This window comes from Microplitis mediator, chromosome 1 (assembly GCF_029852145.1).
Source record: "Microplitis mediator isolate UGA2020A chromosome 1, iyMicMedi2.1, whole genome shotgun sequence".
NCBI lineage: Eukaryota > Metazoa > Arthropoda > Insecta > Hymenoptera > Braconidae > Microplitis > Microplitis mediator.
In genome coordinates, this window is record NC_079969.1 from 17,137,283 (window position 1) to 17,159,546 (window position 22,264).

Consider the following 22,264-nt stretch of genomic DNA (forward strand, 5'->3'; position numbering starts at 1 on the left):
TTCCTCCTTTCTTTTGTTTTTTTTTTTAACTTCCCGCTAAGAAAATTGTAAATTTTCGAAAATTCGGGAAGTTCTTGGTTTCGGTCCGATTTACGAAAATCGAATTTTCATCAGATGTCGACGTTTTGAGGTCCTAGGAAGCTATTCTGACTAATTTCAAGATGATGTCCGAGTGTATGTATGTATGTATGCACGTACGTACGTATGTAAATACCTGTATCTTTTGAACGGATGAACCGATTTTGAACTTTAAGGTGTCATTCGACGCGGCTTGTCAATATCTTGAAGCTGTAAGAAAATTGAGCTTGATCGGTATCGCTCGTTCAGAGATATTCCAAAAATAAAATTTTTTCAAAAATGTTTTTTTAGGATAACTTTTAATGTGCTCGATGGATTGATTCCAAAATGGACTGGGCTCTAGAGCTTTATAAGCCGCGTCGAATGCCACCTCAACCATCAAAATCGGTTTATTCGTTCAAGAGAAACCGTTGTCAAAAGAATTAAAAAAAAAAAAATTTTTATTTTATCTGAAATATCTCAAAAACGACTCGATAAATCGAATTCAAAATTTGATCAGCTCTAGAACTTGATAAAACGCGTCGATTGCCACCTCAACCGTCTCAATCGGTTTATTCGTTTGAGAGATATCGTTGGAGAAAAAATGGTGAAAAACGTTTTTTTTCGAAAACAACAGCATACAAACGTATTTTCGAGCTCGAAGAGCTCGAAAATGTATTCACAATAATGTTTTCGAGGTTGGCCCGCAGGGTCAACTGACAGACCGTTTTTTTCTTTAATTGAACTTCGGGATGAATTGTCTTGGTCCCAAAAAGCGTCACACCGTGTAGCTGGTGTTCAAGATTGCGGGTGTTTTGTCGTTGGGTATTTTGGCATCGGGTATTTTATTGTCGTCGGGTATTTTGTCGCGGGTAATTTGTCTTTGGGTATTTAGACGTGCCACCTTATTTTCCTAATCAAGTTCTGACTCACAGCGAAGTAATGAAGGAAAAAAAAATCATAAAATTAACATTCACGATTTATTGATAAAATATCATGACATAATTTATTGTTAGATTTACATTTTGGTTCATAGAAAATTATGTATATATAAGCAAGAAGAATACTTTTTTTTTATTAACTTGTTCGTAAAGCTAGTGGTTAACGTGTTTTTCGACCATTTTAAAGGTAAATAATCATATTGCTTCTATTTATATTAATTTTTTTTTTTTTATTCAAAAACTCTTATTCGGGGCCACTTAAAAATGTCGACCAAATAATTTTTTTTCGTAGTAGTTATTTATATAACCCTGCAGTTTTGTTTTATTTTAATTTTTTCCAAGGAAAACAAAGAACCCAAATCACAAGCATTTAGATACAAAAATTCTGTTTTGACGAAAAATTTATACCCGATATTTGAAGTAGCCAACTTGTCGTATTATCTCTTAGACATCATAAATAAAGATTTTTCGATAATACGAACTTTTTTTCCCTCAGAAAGTGTCTCATTTTGCGTTAGATATATGGATTTAATAGTGTCCTTTTTGCCCCCGGATCCTCTACACAGGAAGAATTCCCGTGTAAAAATAAAAGTTCGAAAAAGTTCGACGACTTAAACTTCCAAATTTGAGCGCGCCCGGCGACAAGTCGAAAAACTCATTTAAACGGTCGTTTGGGGTTGCAGGTAGAGTAAGTGACCACAGTGAAAAATCACGATGTCAATCGATAATGTAACTCAATTTAACCCATTACATTTCAAAGCTTCTAAAACTGGCCTTAAAAAGTGACAAAAAACGGTATCTCGACCCTTATAATTATGCACATAGAAATTAAAATTTTTTTTTAAATTTTTATATTTTTTTTTCTAATGATTGAATACGAACGATGTTTATAATTAATCTATCATACATCTCCAGATAAATTAATCGTAATTACATTAATCATGAATTATTTTTGTCAATTACAATTATTATGTTCAAATGAGAGCAAAAATAAAAAAATTTAGTTAGTCAAAAAATCACTCATAAATAAACATTAAAGTAATTAATATTATTTGTTAAAAAATTTTTCAGCTACTTTATTAATTTAATATTCTAATTTCTTTCTTACAGAGAATACATAAAAATGATAAATATAATCCTCCTCTTATTGATGTTCACTATTCTTATTTCCATTGTACACTATACATTGGCTTGTAGTGCTTGTCCTCCATTTTCATCTAAAGGGCCAAATGGCGATTGTACCGAAGTCCCGAAATCACGATAATATTAAAGTTGAAACAAAATATTTTTGTTTATATGTAACTGAAAATTATCACAATGAATAAATAATCTATCAAAACTTTAATGCAATAAATTTTTAAATATCCCCATTTTACTCTGCCCGGGAAAAACGAAGCATATATGACCGTATATGGCCATACATAATTCGTTTTCCACAGGTATGTAGCTATATATATTATAACGAAATAAATATATATATGTTTGTATATGGCCATACATAGTCCGTATATAACTATATACAGTCATATATGACCATATACAATTTCCGAGACAAGAAATAAGGAAATGATGTACTTTGACATACAACTATATATAGGCATAGACGGCCATATATAGTCATATATGACCGTTTGGATAAGTGACTTCTTGTTTTCTATGTTTCTACATTTCCACACGTCCATTTAAAAATGCTACAGTTCATGAGAATTTTTTTTACTTTTACATTATCGCTCGCTAGGTGGCATGAAAATCGGACAAACGATAGCAGTCGATTTATATAAATACCTCCGATCCTTATTTTATAAAATTGAATTTTTAATAATTAAAATTTTAAGACATTTTTTCTTTCAACTCTAACTTTCGCTGTTGATATTACAACACATTTTGTTCGATACGTTATGTTCGAAGGTAGGAATTTTGAAAAACTAGGAGTATCCTAACTCGTTTGAAATTGTGATACATTCTCAACGGACCTCGGACTCAATATATAGATTATTGGGCGCCAGAGGTTCGTCTTGCTGTGCTCGCCTGCATAACGACGTTCTCGGTCTGTTGAGAATGCGCCGTAATATCAGACTCGTGACGTCACTCCTAGCCTCTTGGAACGTGCCTTTGCACGTGAGTATCGAAAATAACTATTTTTTTACCTAATTTTTGAGGTAATTCATCGCGCACATCCTTTTCTATTCTTGGTTTCTTCTATAAATTTCTTCAATTAATATTATAAAATAATCTTCTAGAAACAAACGAAAAGGAAAAAAGAAAATGTAGCGTTGAAATTAAAATAAACTTGAGACGATTATTATCTTTCTTATACACAAATATGAGTAAAGTAGTATAATTGAAGGTCTCACAGTTTCCGTGCACAATTCTAAGGGTCTTTTTAACTCTAGAGAAAGTTAGAAAAAAGGGTTTACTCTCTCGTTAGAGTCGTTTTAACATCACATATTATATTCTTGGGTGGTTGTCGGAATTGCTGGCCCTTGACAATACACTATACTGCGGATGTGAAAAATTCACGAAATATAACAACTCTATACATATATTTATACATAGGATGGTGAGAGAATGCGAGAGAAAGAAAAATTCGAATGAGATTGTTACGGTTGTTGACTATACACAGTATGATGGTAATTTTGCATTTATTTTCACGCATTCGTTTTATTATTATTTATTTTTTTATTTCATTTTTTATTGTTATTTTAATTTTTTTTTTTTTTACTAAAACTCAACGCTATGAGTCTCCAGCCTTATTTTTGTTAGCTATCCACTTTATCAACGTGTGAATAATATTTAAATATTAAAATATAAAATACAAACTCATTTTAATTTACAATCTTATCATGTTAGTTTAATTGTACTCTAAGCGTTCCCTTGTTATTGGCTTCTGATAGCCATCATGATTAATGCGTACATAGTAGAGTATATATCAGAAAAAAAAAATGCTAATAAAAAAAATTGCATAATAAATGATAATAAAAGTAATGATGAGGGGATGATAGAAAAATTTTAATAATTATAAAATATAATATTAAGTGCATTCAAATAAATATCCATAATTCAATAAAATAAATAAATGCTAAATCACGATTTTAAAATAACTTTAAATACATTTGATATAATCTTGTGATTTCAATTTTATTTTTGTCTCATTTTAAAATCGCGAACGTGTTCAATCTTACTTTGATCATAAATCTTTTATTAGAAATTAAATTTCCATCATTTCAAGTACTCTTGTATATTTTCTGTTCTTATGATTATGAATAATGATAATATTTTTTATTATAAATTATATGAGTCATAAGAAGACAGAGATAGGTAAAGAAGTAGTAAAAGAAGGAGGATTATGATACATATATATTTTTCTATGTACACAAGTAATTTACTCAGCTCGACCTATTTTCATTTTTGCATATCGCGTCGCGTGATGTGATTCATCGTTAGGAATTTAACGCCGCGTCCAGTGAAATAAAAAATATGTTTTTAAAAAAAATATAAAATGAAGAAGGCCATTAAAATGAGAACCTGAGTCAAGCGAGTACAATTCAACAACCTGGAACATATGGTAGAGTTTGTAGTAATATTACTTAGAAAGGATATATATAGTTTATACTGATAATGGTAATAATATTAATAACAATACACGGAGAAAAAAATATAGCAACTTTCATTCAAAAATATGAGATAAAATTACTAAAATCATATTGTAATCTTAAAACGCTATTGAAATTGTGTAATTTCTACTATTTTGAGAATTTTACTTTTAGTTATGTTTAGTCATTCTTATTATTTAAGGAAAGAGTCGTCTGTGAGCTACGATTTATTAGTTCAGAAAACTGATTTTTTCTCTCAGTTTAGTCATACATAACTATGTATGGCCATATATAACCGGACATGATTCATATAGCCATGCATAACTTTATTAAAAAGTTGGTGTGCCCATAGATGGCCATATATGCCTATATATGCTCTATATATGCCTATACATGATCCACATATATGGGCATATAGCCCATGTATGAACTATATAAGGCCATAGATGGCCATGCATACTTCATTTCTCACGGGCATGGTCATATATGTTTAATTAATCTGTGCATACATGGTCATATATAGTCATACATAAATATATATGCCCATACATGCACGGAAAAAAAATTCTAGTCAAATTTACAATGCTAACATCGTAATTTGTCCTATTAATTATTGTATTGGTGGACTAGACTTTTCACATCGTAATTTTTACGATGTAGGGTTGGAAATTTCTATTAAGAAATAATACTTCAGACAAACAATACGAAGTCTTAAGCTCTTTAATATAAATTACGATGTAACATCGTAAAATTTGAAGAGAAATTTTAAATAAAAGATTAAAATAATAATCGTTCGGCAGTTGGATTCGAACCCGAGTCCTTTCGAGTGCAAAGTCTCCGACGCCTTGGACCACTCGGCCACTGAAGTGCCTACACTATATGTTGTTTTTAAGATCCATATAAACAACTTGCGGAGGACCCAGTTACTATTTAAAAAGTACGATGTAACATCGTACTTTTTATAGGTTCCATCGTATTATAACAGAGGCAGTACTGTAATATTTATTTTGTTAGAAAGTAAATAGAAATATTAAATGTACGAATAAATATAGTTTTTAAAGTGTAATTTTTATTTATTTTTTTTTACGATGTTAAATTGTAATTTTTGCAGTAATTTTTAATCCTAAAAGTCTTTGTTAAAATTACGATGTTAAATAGTAAAAAATATAACCCACATAATAAATTTTGAAATAAAACATTTAAAAATTGACATTAATAAAAGTCTAGTCCGAGATTACGATGTTAACATCGTAAATTTTGGTAGAATTTTTTTTCCTTGTGGACTACATAAATAGAGATTTTTAAGATTATAGGGAACATAAATGCCAAAGTTCACGCCTGTAAGTCTCATTAATTCGGAACGAAAGTATTTTAATCTTTGACCCCAGTAAAACCCCCCTTGGAGTTAGTTTTTGGAAAAATACCCAAGGTGGTGGATTCGTAAGGTTGTTGGGAATATTTGCGTCAAAATTCAAGCCTGTAATCCAAATGTTGAAAAAATGCAGGTATATTAATTTTGGACCAACTGAAAACCCCCTTGGAGTTAGGTTTCGGAAAAAATACCGATCGGGAATTTCTAAGATTGTTGAGAATATTTGTGCCAAAGTTCAAATTTGTAAGTCAGATATGTTTCCTTATCATTCAACACACTAAAACCCCCCACGTGAAAGCTGAAGGAATTTGATTTTGTCTATCTTTCTTAACATTGAATATCTAGATGACGGTTTCAACGTCCAATACGCCTGACTGACGATTACTACGTTCATTACGTCCGACTGACGATTCCAACGTTCGTTACGTCTGACTGACGATTCAAATTTCGACTCGGGGTAGCGGTATTATCTTTAATATCTCGCGCGTCTAGTGTATTAGGTGTTAAGTTCGGATCCTCCGCAGGGTAGTGGCGAAAATCCAATTCTCAGAGAAAAGAGCAAGAATATGTATGTATATGATATTAATATGTTAATGCAGTACTTGTACTTGACTTAAATTGAGAATAAAAAAAAAAATTAATTTTTTGAATTTATCATTGTTAAAATAATTGAAGGCGCTAAACTAATATAGTAGCTAAAACTTTAAATTCTTAATAGTGGTTACTATATTTATATTGTGATGAAAATTATATCGGATAAGGCTTGCTAACTATAGAAGTATAGTTGTTATAACAATTTTCTTCTGAAAATAAGAAACTGTTAAATTTACTTCTCAATAATAACCTTAACTATACTTCTCTGTTACTGTTAATTTATATCATATCAGTTAAGGAAAGTGCAGTTAATAGTGGAGGTCTCATTCAACTATGTTTTTTTTTTTATAGTTCAGAAAACCATTTTTTTCTCTCAGTGTGCACTAGTATTTTTTACTTAAATATATTAAATATAAAATACTTTTGAGACTCGTTTTCTCCGTGTAATAATAATGAAAATAATAATAATAATAACAATAATAATAATAATAATAATAATAATAATAATAATAATAATAATAATAATAATAATAATAATAAAAGTAGTAGTAGGAGTCGGAGTAAGAGTATAAGAGTAAACTTTATACTCGATACGATGAGAAAGAATAAGTATAATAAAGTGTAAGAGATGAAAAGAGAGTAACACGGTACTTTCACACTATACATTCACTTACAATAACATCAACAGCAGCAGCAACAATAATAGTGAGTATGGGAGCACGCTCGGTTGGCCATCCTCGACAAAATCGTATGTAAAGGACGAAGATGGGTCGTACTGATACATACATAAAACGAATCATTATATCCCTGCATCTTAAATTCAAAGCTCTGGCGTTCGCTCAACCTTTGTCGAATACCTCGTAAAGTGGATTCTACCTTAACGAAAAAATATAAATTATCTGAATAAGCTTGTAATTTTTATTTAGTCATTGCTTTGAACATTTTTTTTTTAAGTCACTGCACTTTATTTTTGCACACCTCGAGCGCAAACGCGAACGCACTGTATGTGTCTTACGATCGAAATTATTGTTTCGACTAATTCACGCACGTTAAATCATCTCCTATCTAATCCTGATCCAGATATGCACATGCTGGCTACCGATTCGTTATCTATACGAACTAAACAACTTATTCGCATTTACAACGCATCTTCTACTTTTACTTCTTCATTTTGTAAGCTGTATATATTGTAAATGAATAGAAATAACATGCACCTAATCAATTGTGTATCGTGCATCAAGGAATTTTTTCCTAAAAAATAGTACACTGAGAAAAGAATTTATCAAATATTAATAAAATTTATCAATACTTGATAAACGTTTTATTTAGACTGTTCCCAAGTTGGTCATTATCAAATATTAATACACCGTTTATTAAATATTAATAAACGGCTTATTAATTATTGATCAGCGGTTTATCAAATATAGTAAATATTTTTCTTAACCTGAGTATGTTACTTACTTGTATAACCGGGACTTTTCCGTGTACGTGTGACCTACACGTCCAAGCCTCGAGTTACGATTGGCGACTGCAAAATTTATTTACAGGCGCCACCAAGAGATTTTAGATTTTGATCTTGGTCTACTTGGCCTCCTGGTACCAAGTATAATTATTGACTAGCTCAGGATTCAGGTTGGGTCCACCCGCTTCCTGGTCACAAGGAACGTTATGATGATTGAGAGCGAGGTTTAGGAAAGATGTCTGGCTACAGTTAATTCAGTTATGGAGAAAATTAACAATTTATTATTTATTTACCCGACAAGCAACGAGACGACTTTACATTAATGATAAATTGTCACTGACTCTATATAATTACAAAATTAATTTATTATTAAATTATTTGATTTAAATTTGAATAAAATCTATGCAGACGTCGCCCAAGATGGCAGACGCTGACGTGGGACAGCCACGTTTTCTCAATATTAACAATTTTATATGTGGAAACTTTAACGGAGTAATTTATTTCTTAGCAATGATAACACTTTAACTGGTCCAATTTATTTCACTCCCGTTGTGACTTGAGCTCACAGGATTTGTTGAGTACCACTCGTAACAAAAAGTGTGACGACTTTCACGTCGAATATAATAAATTATTAACCAATGACACCTACGTCTCGTGAGTTTCTGGCGTAGTCCTCCATATCCAGGAAACCTCCAGCCTGATGATTCCTTTAGACCAATTCACACCCTCCCGAATCGTGGTCCAGGTGCAGTTGTGGGCAATCGCTCCAGCAGCTTCCGTCGTCCAAATTTATAACTTCAAATATTTCTCCACTCAGCTCACGTAAAACCAATGTTACGGCCAACCAACAAAATTATGGATACTTCTCGCCAAAATAGTCTGACTTTGACTGATGTCTGTGCGACGACGAAAGAGAGAGAGAAACCTCTAGCTGGGACTCATATACTCTCGCCTCAGACTTCTGCGCTTGCGCCTAAAACAACTCTCCAACCGACCGTAGGACCCAAACTTTAGTTCTGCCTTCGTTATTATCCAGAGATAAGCTCCCACAAGTGACACTAGTCTCCCACTCCTTGACCGCGTAGTTTGAGTTTTTCCAAATTACCCCGTTACACTTGAACCAAGAAATGAAAATATTTGGTTCAAGAAAGTTATACATTTAATTAAAGTACTATGATGTTTTGAGACAATAAACGGTACGAACTCGAACTAAAAATAAGGAGAATTGGTTTAAAAAATTTAAACTCTTGATTTGAGTACAGTGTACTTTTTCTGATCAATCACTAGAAAAATCTCAAACCAAGATTACTAGTCTCAAGCCAAAAAAGTTTTGTCTCCGATTCTCTCATAGGTGCTCCCTCCTTTGCACCCTAAGGAACGAATACTCCGTAGTCTCTCTTTTATCAGGACCTCGTCGGGAAATCTTTATTCAAAAAAAAGTTATTTGCCATCGGGTCGACCTGACAAGTTCCTTGTCAGGACCTCATCAGGATATCCTTCTTCAAAACAAAGTCATCCAATCCCTTTAAATATTTTATTTACAGGCTAAAAACAAAACGGAGTACAAAAGAATATTATATAAAAATCACGTCAATCATTGCAGCTCGGATTTTTTGCTTCTTCATCAATTATTCTTTGATATCATAATGAATATTTCATTTGCACTAACAAGGTCACATATGTGTGTCAGCGCAGTGAATAGCATCAAGGACTTTGAATGGGAAAGACGCAGGTTCGAGCCCAGCAGTCACCGGGATTTTTTCATCAATAAAAAATATGTTTAGTTTCTCTAATTAATATTCTTAATACAATAGATAACATTCACGATCGAATTAAAATTCTCTTCTTTTTTTTCAGAAGTTAGAATTTTTTTAAAAATAAATACTCATAAGGCAAACCTGATAAGGATTTGATGAGAATACAGTAAAAACTCTCTATATTTGACTCATCCGTCCAGGATCTCTCTCTGTATTTGACTCGTCCTTTCGTCCCCACTACAGCAACACTATTGTCTCTTATGCACAGGTCTGCGCGGCTAAATGCGCTGTGTGCAAAAATAGTTTCTATGATATTATCGGTATATAACCTCAATTACTATATAGAAAATTGTATTGTGCAATAAAAAATGTCAAACAATTCAGAAAATTGTAAGGTGAGATTAAATAGTATATATCTTTAAAGTAAGTGATTAAAATTTGTTAGATTAATAGACCTTAATGTTTGTATTCATGCCCGGGTCAAAAAAAAATCTTAAATTTGACTTGATTTAACTTAATTTCCTCTGAAGTCGTCGATATGCCGACAACTGTATTCCACAATTTAACTTTTTAAACTTTTTTTGACTTAAATTGTTTAGTTTCCTTTAATTTAACTTTTTTTGGCTTAAATTATTTCATTGCCTTAAATTTGACTTATTTTGTCTTAAAAAAACAACTGGTTATCGATTCGAAATCTAATTCTATATTTGACTTAATTTTAACTTAAAAATTAAGTCAAATCGAATGTGGTTTTTATACTTATTTATGATTTAAACTAATCTAAAATTCAAACTCAATTTTAATTATAGCAAATTTTTTAAAAATTATTTCTGATTAAATTGAAATTACTATAAAAAAAATTTTTATTGCAATGATTTTTTTTTATTCTGTTCCTGAAGAATTTGTATAAGCTCTTGTTTACAATATCATTCATTTTCATATTGATTAACCAATTCTGCAAGAAACGTTTTATTACCTGTATTAATATAAAAACATACCGATAGTAAATTTTCGACAGGAATCGCAAATACATTTTCAGTTACAATGAATTCATATAAGTGTGATAGTTGGAGAAGTCTGACAGGCTCTTTGAAAGGTTTTGTTTGCAGAAGAGTTATTATTGCAAAATGATGGCCAAGGCACTTACGATTACTAATTTTTTGACAATCGCATATTGTATCAATAATTTTTATGAAAGAATGAAGATGACCAAAACGTTTTTCATTCAAGTATTTAAATGCTACATAAGAAGAACTATTTTTTAATGTTTCTTTATAATTTTTTGATATAAACAATATACCCCCTTGCGACCTTCAACCCACTCTGGAAACACTCTGGAATCATAGTCAGAATGTAAACATTCTAAGTCCAGTATGTTCCCAGAGTGGTTTTGTGCCCTTTTTCCAGAGTGAAACCAAAGTGGTTTCAGAATTGATCCAGAGTAGATCAAAGTGTTTTCAGAATGGACTCAAAGTGAATCCAGAGTAGATCAAAGTGTTTTCAGAATGGACTCAAAGTGAATCCAGAATGAAATCAAAGTGTTTTCAGAATGGGTCCACAGTGAGTCCAAAATGGAATCAAAGTGTTTTCAAAATGGGCTCAAAATGAGTACAGGATGAAATCAGAGTGTTTTCAAAATGGGCCCAGAGTCGATAAAATTTAAATACTAAGGACTAAAAAAAATTGGGTACTTTCTAAACTCATAAATCAATAATAATCTACAGAAAAACAATCTTAACCCAAATTTTTTAATTAACTATGCTTTTGTTAATTAGTTAATTTTTACTTGTTGAAAGTTTACATAAAAACCCTGATTATTTCCAAACTAAAAACCCCGAATTTTTTTTACTTCTTAAAGCTATTCTTGAAAGGGTTTAGAAAAGATAGCTGGTGAAAAAATAAAAAAATTTCGATTTTATTAACAATCTAAGCCATTGAAAAATAAAAAACGTAAATAAAGCAATCAAGAAAATTTACTTTTTTGATTATTTTGTTTTTTTATTGCTGAAAGCTACATAACAATAATTTGAAAAAAATTTTTACTTGCATTGTTTAAATAATTGTCATAAACAAATACATGGCTAATTAGATTTAATAAGATTTTTTTTGGGAAAAAAACGCTTAATAAAAATAAGGAATTTTAAGAAAAAAATCGTTTCTTAAAAAAATTTTTTTTTGCTAAACAGCGCATTAGCTAATTAACAATTTTTTTTTTTACTCAATATTAATATTAAAGAACCATTATTTTTTTAAAATAATCATTAATCATGTTCTGTTATATTAGAAAAAAAATTTTTTTCATTCATTTATTATTTGTTTATTAAACAAACAATTTGTTGTAAACAAATAAATTTTCACGCAATATTTTTTTCAAATACTAAAAATAACCATGCGTTTTATTTTGTAGAAAAAATTTTTTTTTAATCTTTTATATAATTTTTTAAATTATTGTACACTTGGACTTGTCGCTACCTTTCTGTTCTTCTCTATTGTTATTAAAATAACTTATTGAAGACACAACTACAACACTTCAAGTCTTTTTCATTATCCATTAATCATTAAACAAATCGAGCTTGTAACCGAAGCTCTAACTCAATTGCTTAAGGAATTATGAATAACAGTAATTTTTATGAATACTTTTTAATAAATACAAAAAAATTATTAATTAGCAAATTCGCTTTTTAGCAATAAAAAACATTTTTTAAGAAACAATTGTTTTTTTAAAAATTGTTATTTTCATTAAGTATTTTTATCCCAAAAAAAAATTTTTGCTTTGACCCGGGTTTTAATGTGAAAGACTTGAGAGAAAAATTTGCTGGGAGAAGATATATGTTAAGGAGGAGAAAGTCACTGGTGCTAAGCAGCAGTGGAAGTAGTTCAGTGTTCGCCGCTAGATCGCGCCCAACTTATGATTGTCCTGTTCCTGGTTAGATAGGTGTTTCAGAGTTTTTATATTCTATATTTAAAAATAATTCTGTCACGGGTATTTCTCTGTTATTTGACAGAGTGACAAGTGCCTGTTTGGATGGTCATATAGTAGATGCTATATTACATTGTGACAATAATGTCAAATATTTTTGTTTTCTTGAAAAATTGTTTTTACAATCCAGAAACATAATTGTATTCAATAAATGCTCTTGAATATTCTTAAAATAATATATTTCGGTAAATTTTTTTTTTCTTTCAGTATTCATTTACTCTGAATACCCTCTGGTTTGAGTATGTATTCACTCTGATCCCACTGTGGAAACATTCTGGAAACACTTTGGTATCAGTTTGTGTTCAATGTGGATGCATAACGGTGTCAGTATGTATCCACTCTGGATACTTTCTGGAAACACTTTGGATTTACTCCGTATCCGCTCTGGAAATACTCTGGGTTCACTCTCAGAAAAGGGCACAAAACCATTCTGGAAATACTCTGGAGTCCGTATGGTTGCATCGTGTTACCAGAATATTTCCAGAGTGTATCCAGAATGTTTTTAATGTCGCAAGGGCCATTTAATGATAATCGAAAATATTCTAAACCATAAACACCTTGAATAATTATTACTATCATTAATTATATGTTACTAATTATGATTATTTTTTAAATTTGCATTTTAACTGTCTAATTTTGTTTTATTCTGACTTTAAAGTAACTTTTTCTGTCTTAAATCTGAATAAAATATATTTCAATTGAATCAATTTTGACTTAAATGAAACTTTTTTTAACTTAAATCTAAGTAAAATGTTTTTAAATCGACGCAATTCTGACTTGAATGTGACTTTTTTTGTCTTAAATCTAAAGGAAATAGAGTCAAACTGAACCAGTTTTGACCTAAACGTGACTTATTTTGTCTTAAATCGATCCTAACTAAGCCACAAAAAGTAAAATCTAAGTCAAATGTTATGGAAATTTTACACTGACTAAAAAAATTAACTTAGTTGAAATTTAAAGGATTTTGACTTAAATTTTAATTCATAATTAAGATTTTTTTTCGACCCGGGCATAGCCCAAGAAAATTTAAATTTACCCGTCACTAAGTTTTTTTTTTTTGATTGGCCAAACGAAAAGTCGTAGTGGGAGACAGGATTGTTAAATATAGAGAGAGAATTTGATCAAATATAGAGGGGTTAAATATAGAAAGATTCTACTGTATCCTGGTAAGGACCTGAAAAGGCAATCCTGATAAGGACCCCATGGGTCGTAAGCGTTACATCCATGTCAGTTTCTCATCAGGATATCCTAATCTGGACCTTATTTGAAATAAGGTTAACCTGATAAGGACCTTATAACAGGGCTAAGCTGCTACTCTGGTCGTTCTTACTAAGGGCGCCACTGGAAGTAATAACGGCCTCCCAGAGCCGGATCTTGGATCATCAGGGTCATTGTTAAATTGATTTGTAAGAGAAGGAAGAGGAAGGATAATTTATAATTAATTAATTTATTTCACAATTGACAATTTTAACCTTTATTTATTTAACCTTGACAATATTTATTTAAACCTTTATTTTATAAACCTTATATCTTATTACTTAATTAAACCTTATTACCTATAAACTTTATTACCTAATGTCAACTACCTTTTGACAATCTTAAACAATAATTAATAAGGTCAACTACCTTTGGCTATAACACACACACACACTCACACTGAGTCCCCTGGACTATAATACACACACTCGACTTAACTCTATTTTCCACGCGGTCGACAAGACCCTCTACGTGGCTACTATTTTCCCGCGCGGTCCCCTGGACCCTCTACGCGATATAAAACCTTTACAACTAATTCACGCGGTCACCTTGACCCTCTACGTCATTACGAAACCTTAATAACTATTTCACGCGGTCACCTTGACCCTCTACGTGAGAAACCCTTATTTACTTATTAACAAATTCCATAATTACATTGTTAACACTCATATACTTTACAAAATAAAATTCCACTATTTTAATTTAACCATATTCAAATTCCTTATCAATTAATTTACCGTTTACTTAATTACCACATTATTATTTACCAAATTAAAATCACTAATCAATTACCAACAACTTATTTCTTATCAACGTTAAACTTTCTTTTAACAACCATTTTGTTAAGCCGGTTTTAGAAATTATTTTAGTTTTCCGCTTAAGGTAGTACTACCGGTTTTAGAATTGACGTTCAGAATTTAATGAAACTTGGGATATTGGTACTTTATAATATCATAATTAAGCAGTTAAATTTTTGGAGGCCTACAGAGCACTGAAAAAAAACATATTAATATTTATAAATTTTTGCGTTTAACATAGATCCTTATGGGAAATCACAGACTTTGTTTTATTTCACAAAACTGGACGTTGAGATTTCTATAATTTTGGTATCAATAGAAAGAGAAAAATTGATTGAATATTATGTGCAAATAAAACCATAAACTCAGAGCCTTTGATAAGAACAATTAATAAATGATTGAGAAAAAAGTACTAGTCGACTTAAATGTGGCAACGCCGCAGAAAAGGTTAGGACGCGCGCGAAATTCAAACATGCACCAATGCAACTGATAATTAGTGTAAAATAAACAAATGTATGCGCAATAGATTTCCGCGCATAAACTCATATGTTGAGTGAAACAGAATGTATTTCTGTCTCTTTAGTTTTTATGCGGCGTTGCCAAATGAAAATACTACTCTAGCCAAATTACACATAGCACTAATTTGACACCTGTGGTAACGGTAGTACTACCTTAACATTCTATTCACTGACTCTATATTCAATACTCAAACTTGAACACATTATACTTTACGACACATTTAACGTTTATTTTATTAATTGATTTTATTTAATTACTTAAATTAATTATAATTAATTTATCCTAATATTAGTGACTAGATAATTTTGACTAGATCGCAATTGCATTTCCTGCGAATGCTTTATACAACCTGCCTGGAAAATTCCAGAAGAATTTTTCGGCGATGTTTTTTACAATCTGCCTGGAAATAACAAAACTAATTATGTTGAGACCGGTTTTCGATTAGTTATTTACACGAAAATAGACACGACAATACTTCGCGGACGTGACGTATAACTGCGTATTTAATTAATAAATATTCTGGGAATATTCTATAAAATACCTATTACGATTTACGTTGATTCTTACACCGTCGGTTGTCCAGTATTAGTTGTCCTGGTCTGGTAATTGTCCTAGTCCGTGTAGTTGTACTGGTTACTTGGTCCTCCCGGCTCGGTGCTTCCCGGTTGTAACTTTGGGCGTCTGGATGTTTGCCCGATCCTACTAACTCTGTCCTGAACGTCTGTTCAGTCTGGTCGTTCCGGTCACTACTCTTCTTTTTCGCTGCTGTCTTCTTGTTTTATTAATTCCGCTCGATTATTTTCGGCAATGATCGGAAAACTCCTCCCTTAATTAATTATGATTGGGCCTAGCGTGAGAGTATTTTCTATTAGCGCGCCCGGCGACAAGTCGAAAAACTTAATCGAATGCTCAATTGGGATAGCAGGTAAGGTAGGTGGACATCAGTGATAAATCACGATTTTGATCAATAGAATGACCCAATTTACCCGGTTACAACCTTATCAGGCCCTTATGAAAAATTCTAGTTGGGTTAGTTTGAATCATATTATCAACACACAATTTAAAAAACACAGTTTTTAATATTTTTCTCGGATATTTTATGTATTATCGCTCTGTTCTGAGTCAAAACTCATTTAAATCTTTGTTTTGATCACTGACATTGATCTCTGTCTCAATACATTCATTTTATTGAATATAATCAGGAATAAAAATTTAAAAACCGCTTGTTCATCAATGATATCCGATTCTTAAATTTTCAAACTTCAACATAAAACGAAACTTGTTAGAGCTTAAAAAGCTCGTAAAAAACAGTGGCATGTAAAAGTATTTTCGAGCTCGAAAAGCTCAGAAATGTTTTCATATTCATGATTTCGAGCTCCTTGAGCTAGAAAACAGCGGGAAGCTTTAGGGCTGGCCCGCAGGGCCAACCGTCGTCCAGATTTTTTGTATCAATTGTCGATCACAACTTTTTTTTAAAAAAAAAAAGTTGCAAAATTATTTTTCACAGTAAAAAATATGTAGAGTCACAAAACCAGATGATTACTAAATTTAGAAATATATTCAGCGGATAACAAAATTTGGAGTTGAGTATTGAATAAACAACAAAAAAAAAAGTTATATCAATAAAAATTCCTTAAGCATGATAGAACACGTATCTAACGCTATACTAGCCTAGATAAAACAATAGTAGGAATCGAAATAAAGAAACGAGAACGTTAAATATAATAATATATAAAGAATGTCTTGATGATAATACTATAATATAAATATATACATCTACACAATATACTGGACTATGACGTGATGATAAAATCAATCATAAAGACACCTAGATATTCTGCTATGCGGCAAGGTCTATAGGGATCAAACGTACATCAAGAATCGTGTATATACTCTCATCATTTTCTTGAGTCTCTTTTGTGTGTCTTACTCATTCATATGGAATTTATAATAAGAATGCGCTCGGCAAATTTGTACACTACATACCATTAAGTCATAACACACACACACACACTTTTTCATGATTAATGATTGAAATGCTTAACAGACCTGGCAGATCTCATCAGCCAGTCATAATAATAATAAAATTATAAAACCAAAAAAAAAATTAAATAATGTAAGAAAAATGAAACTAAATAAAGTAAAATAATCTTATAAATTATAAAGAAAGTGTCTAATGAGTGTGTGTCAAATTTGTTAAAGTCTCTTTGGGACAAGAATATCACCAAGATATTTTATTTCAACACAAATATATTACTGTGTATTATGGATCCTAAAAAATAACTTTACTCATGAGTGTGTATGTAAACCCAGACATAATATCGTTTCAGAAACCTACGCGCACAATAAATTGTATGTGGATGAAAAAAAAATTTTTTTTAAATATTATATACTCCCTACATAAGGCTGTAATGCTTGTTAGTGTATAGTTACTTCGTAGGAATACATATATTACTGACTTGAGAGAGTGTTACTGTAGTTCTGGTAAGCGAGTCACGTTTGACGGAAGGGTACTGCTGTGTTTCTGCTGATGCTTTCACTGTTTTGCTTTTATAATGTTACTTCTTCATGTGCTAAATTTTTTACCAAATCCCATCGTTGGCCCTAGTTTTATGTAACAGACTTATCCAAGGCTAAATTAACAAGATTTTTGAAAATTTATGACTAATATCTTTTTCCGGGGGTTTTATATTTTTTTTTTTTGATAGTTTGTTTTTCTCTGCTTACACAGAAAAAAAAGGTTAACTTGAATCAAGGCAAATATTCTTGATTCATGAAATTGTTTTTGATCGATTCGGAAAATAAAAATTTACTTGCACCAAGTAAACAATTATCTTCAAATTTTTGTCTTGATTAAAAATTTTGTTTCTCATGTCAACATATTTTTACGGTTAAATCAAAAAATTTTCACTTGTTTCAAGAGTTTATGTTACTTCAAGTAAGAGATTTTTTTTTTAAGCAAGATACATTTTTTTTTTGTAGCAATATTGCATTTTTCTGTTTAAAGAAAATAAAATTTCTCGGAACAAGTCGTATACTTTTCACGCAAGTATTTTTGTATGCTCCGACCAAAAAAACAAAAGTTGCTTAAGCGAAGAGAAAAAATTTTTTGGAAGAAAAGATCGATATGGAAAAGGGGAAAGTCACCGGTGCGAGGCAGCAGCAGCGGGAGTAGTTCGGTGCTCGCTAAGAGATCGCGCTCAGCCACTTGTATTGTCCCTAGTAAGAAAGATATTCTAGAATTGTTATATTCCAAATTTCAACACGATTTTGTTCGAGTACTACTCTGTCATCTGACAGAGTGACGAGTACTTTTTTGGATTTTACTAGAGTATATCTCATAGTACTTCATGACCTTAATATTTACGATTAACGGTTACCTGAATAATTTTTCTCGAAAAAAAAAAAAAAAAAAAAAAAAAAATACGTTTCAGATCACAGAAAAAGAATCGACACGTCGATCTTTCGGAGACAGAATACGTTTCTGACTGAGAAAATTTTTCTTTTTTATTAAAGAAGCGAACTTTTGGAGCAAGAAATTTTTTTTCTTGGTCAAATAGATTTTTTTTTGTTCATTCAAGACGTTTATTTTTTGAAGCAAAAACATTTTTTTCTTGGGGCAAGAAAAAGTTTCTCGGTCCAAGCGAATTTTTTTTCCTTCAAAACGTTGATTTTTTGAATTGAGAAAATGTTTTTCTTGGGGCAAGAAAAAGTTTATCGGTGCAAGTAAACTTTTTTTCGTTCAAAACGTTGGTTTTTTCGAGTGAGATGACTGATTTTCTTTAGCCAAGAATTTTTTTTCTTAATCCAAGAAATTTTCAATTTCACTTCAAAAATAAATTTTTTTTGGATCAATATAATTTACTATTTTAAATCGAAAGAAAGTTTTTGAATCAAGTGTTTTATTTTTATTGAATCAAGAAAAAAAATTTGGAAGCCTACAATTTTCTTGAATCAAGTTCACTGTTTTTTCTGGGTACTAATTAGACGACAAAAACAGAAATAATTGTAGAAAGGAAGGAAAAAAACTTTTCGATAGTAAATGCTTCGCATTATGAGACGTGCAATATTTATTACAGAATGGTAGGTCTACTGTTCGAGCCCACTCGAAGTTAAGTTCAAGGACAGTAAGATGTTGACAATAAAGTGTAAACTGTAACAGCAAAATTTTCAGTAGTTTTTTTTCTGAGCCGCTGGAGTAGTCAAGATTAGAAGCAAATATATTAATAATTTAATATGTAAAAATATATTTTACAAAAATCTTTAAAGGCTTCAAGATCATTTTTTTTCTCAGCGTGTTTTTTTCGCGTTTGTTCCTTTCCAACTTACATTGTCAGTGAAATAAAAAAAAAATATAAAAAATTACTAAGTACAAGTATAATTCTCTGTTAAAACCGCAAGACTCATTGGAACTCTGCATTGTGGCATTGGTAACAACTAAACCGCAATAAAATACACACTTATTGCTAGTCTATATACCTAAACGAAAGAAAAGAATACATACAACAAACATATAACTCAACATTTTTCATTTAAAAAACCTAAATATCTTAAATATATATGAAGGTATTGACCGACTAGCCGTTGTGACTTATTTTTCACTACATGGACATCTGACAACATGACGCATCGGGTTTTTAAAAAGACTAAAATAAAATAAAAATAATAATGATGAAAGGGAGTAAGAGTCAGAGTGAGAGTAAGAGAGAAATAAAGAGATATTGTGATGATGCTAGTATATAATATGTTAGCCTTCGTTCAGAGCATCGACACACCAACGTCGAGGAAAACGAGAGAAAGATGTACTTATTAAAGTTTATAATACCCAGGAAGGAGAAGAATAAGTATATATGTCATACATATATATACATAAAAGAGAGAGAGAGAGAGAGAAATAAAAATAAAGAAAAAGATGTGAAAACTTTAAGGCCATTCACCGATTTACGAATAGACAGAGAGAAAGAATTGAGGGTGATTTAGTTTTGCGGTACCAAATGAAAAATGATCTTTGAGAATCGTAGTCTGTAGTACGTGAAAAATAGTCGTACGCGTTTATATGACTTTGAGGATGGATAAAATAGAATAGAATAATATATATGTTTATATATATGTATAAAAGTTAAACTTGTGTTGTATAGGATGTATTGAGTACAGCGATGGGTTATTCGCGGGTTGTGCGAAAGAAAGAATGATATAGAATGCAAAGAAAAGACATTTAAAAAAATGTAAAGAAGATAAGATCACTTATTTTCACGTCGAACGGCTACAAACAACCATATTAGACGTTGAGATTTACTTTTATTATTTTTTTTTCTTGTTCTTGTGATAGATTTTTTTTTATCATGGAAATAATAAAGTAACTAAAAAGAATAATATTTGATGGGGTGACTACCCTCAACGACGGCGTCTAGGTTACTTATTTTTCATGTTTTTCATTGGTTCTTTGTGTACACACACACACACACAGGCCTCCTTGTTGTATTCCCGGCAAGGTTTGCTCATGGCACGGATGTATAAACGGATAAAATATTCGTGGTGCACGCGAATCCGCAGTTTTTCTTCTATCCTAGAAGTACCTTCGCGCCTGGAGCCGACACCTAAATAAAATTTCACTCGTCTTAATCGAGTGCGCTTTATATTTTATGTCAAAATAACATTATATATCACTTTATAGCGGTAATAATTTTAAAAAAATTCATAAAACAGTTTAATGGTACACTTTTATTGTCATTCAATTTAGCCTCTGTCGTTAAGTATTTTATATTAAAAAATTTAAAAACTATAAATTATGTCCATAAGAATATTAGATCTATTTTTTTATTTTATGTAATTTATTTAATATGAAATATGTGAGGGTTTGCAAATGAACGCTTCTGTTTAAGATATTTATAATTTTTCCAGCAACTTTGTTTTTAACAGCTCTTGCGTGACTTTGTTGTTTGTTGCTGTACTTATATCACGATATTTAAATTTAAAGTCGTGTACCCATGGTTTAATTGCTTGATAATATTGATAAATAATATATTTATAAAATTGGATTAACTAATTATTATTTTTTTTTTTTACCGTAAGAAAAAAAGTCAAATAAAATTTTAACTATTTCTTAAATGTCAAAGTATTAAAAAAAAAAATTCATAAAAATAGAACAGGTATCTTAAATGGACAACATGCTGATAGTATCATATTATATTTAATACTTGAATTGTGTTTTAAGTGTAAGGTTATTAAAATAGTTTATTTACATGACAAAAAGAAAATGATATGTACCCATGATGACAATGACTAATAGTTTAAAGTATTTAAGTAGCATGTTCCCTTGAAAAGTTTAATGACATCAACTCTGTTATCATCATCTCTCAGACACTTTGAGGGACAGTGTGGCTGTACCGACATTGTGTTATGTCGGGTAAAAAAATTCATAAAAGTGTGTTATATATTTTATATTAAGGGGGACCACTAGTATGATCGCTTGAAAAAAGATGATTTGCGGAAATTTTTTTAAAGAAACTACCCAATGGAATGTTTTAAGGATGTATTTGTGGATATTATGTTGATAATTATTTTTGTTTAATGTATATAAATATGAACAAATTTCGTTATCATAATACCTAAAGTAGTAAATAATTACTGTGTTCAAACTTTGAAGATTTTCACAGTAAATGTATTTAATTGTCAATGCTTATTTGCTGGGTAACCTCAAATATCCTGTTATTGACAATGTGGTCATTAAACAAAAATATTATTTAAATTTTTAGTATACATACATTTTTTTTTAAATAAAAATATGCATTAAACTTCTAAATAAAAAATTAGTATGAGTAACTATTGTAGTAGTAAACTGAATAATAATTTTAAAAAACATATTTGTATATTTCTGAATCGAGTAAAATAACATCCTGATTCAAAAAATGCACCATACTCAAACTAAGTCGGTA